This window comes from Prunus persica, chromosome G5 (assembly GCF_000346465.2).
Source record: "Prunus persica cultivar Lovell chromosome G5, Prunus_persica_NCBIv2, whole genome shotgun sequence".
In the NCBI taxonomy this organism is placed as follows: domain Eukaryota; kingdom Viridiplantae; phylum Streptophyta; class Magnoliopsida; order Rosales; family Rosaceae; genus Prunus; species Prunus persica.
This window is the reverse complement of record NC_034013.1, coordinates 7,824,925-7,826,674: the sequence shown is the minus strand read 5'-3', so window position 1 is coordinate 7,826,674 and position 1,750 is coordinate 7,824,925.

The following is a 1,750-nucleotide window of genomic DNA, read 5'->3' as shown; positions in this document are numbered from 1 at the left end:
CATCTTCATGTTCTTGCTAAAAAGACACATTCATGGAAGAGGGAGAGAGTTATTGAAGAGGTGGGATGCTGCTAGGTTTTATTTTTTTAATTTTATTTAAACTTAACATTGTTAAGTTGAAGTTAATTAAATTGATGAGTGTAAAAAGTTTAAAAGTGAAGTGTCAAATCTTAAATCGTTAGATTATTAGAATGGTCTAATATTGCGAAATACAAATAAATACACTGTTTATAAATGTAGAAGCTCGAAATTCATGAATGTAACGTAAAAAATAAGAGATGCGAAAGCTACATGAAAGCTGATGTCACAAATTAGTTGTCATGAGTTGGCTTTCACAATTACATTTAAAGCATGTTTGACTAATCCCCGCACATGTTTATCTCATTGCTAAAAATAACTTAATGTGGAGTTAAAAGAGTAAAAAATGTATTTACACACTAACACAAAATTTCAAGTGAATTAGTGGTGGTGAGGCAGCCACAAGATCCCGGCCGTTCAAAGAGCCTCGGCTCTAAGCCATCTCAGAAGCTACACACGCCAATTATTAAAGACCTGCTCTTAGTCCACAGAGGGAGCGAAACGCACCGTCTGGATGAGAAGAAAAGGTTGAGAAAGCGACGCTTTTGGCTGAAACCGGAGACCCCCGTCCCCCACTCCCCTCGTGGGAATCGCGTGGGGGGTAGAAGGAGAAAAAGATTTTTCGAAAAAAAGAAGATAACAGTGGGACCCGCACAGGGTCTTGCCGGTAGGGACCCACGGTGGTTTTGCCGGAGAGCGGGGCCCGCAATGACTAGCCAGATGAAAAGCTTATCTGTCTTGTTCCAATCATGACCCTCCGTTCCATTGATTTGATGGTTGTCCAGCTTCATTATAAAGCCTACAGGATAAAAATGTACGGGCCCGTTTGGCGGGATCGATCTCGGCCGTTGATCTCTACAAGGACTATCTCGTAAACGGTGGGATGTGGCCCTTGACATTAATGCTCAAGATTCGGTGTGATTTGCATCTGGATTTGACGGTTTTGCATGCCAATTGGTGGATATGAGTGCAAGCCACTTGCATTAATTTGGCTCCTAGCAAAAAAAGAAAATTGAAAACTTTGCATTAATTTTGAGTATGAGTTTCAGCACTTTCATCCATACGAATTACAATTTCACACATATATAAAAATTTTAAGAAAAATACTATATACATTTCACACTATTATTATTAGCAGAAATGTAGGAACTCCTACATATCTGATAAGAAGAAAAATATTTTCCTTTATTTATAGATTCAAACTGATTTTTATACCAAGGTTTTAGATTTTTTTTTATTGAATAAATTCCAAATTTGTCTCGCAGAAAAAAACTAATAAGAAAATTCTCACAATAATTTAACAAGAAAAATTATTGTCACAAAGTTCTTTAAAAGTAACAATCTTTTCTAATCATATTATCCAAGATATTCTATAACGAACTTGCTTTATTTTCAATAATTTGGACCTCTATGAAAAGTGACTTATAATTGGGGCCAAGAGACAAATAAGTGAGGCAAAATCAATTGGCATTATGAAATAAAATATGTAACAAGTTAAATCACCAATTCTTCAAATAACATCAGAATCAAAAGGCAAAAAAAAAAAAAAAACCCCTCAAAAGTATAGATGTGCATTTAAAAAACTGTTTATTTGAAGGGTGTTGATTATTTCACTTATTTTTTTATCCATTTACACTTTTTTTTAATACTTTTTTTAAGGGTCATGCTAGGG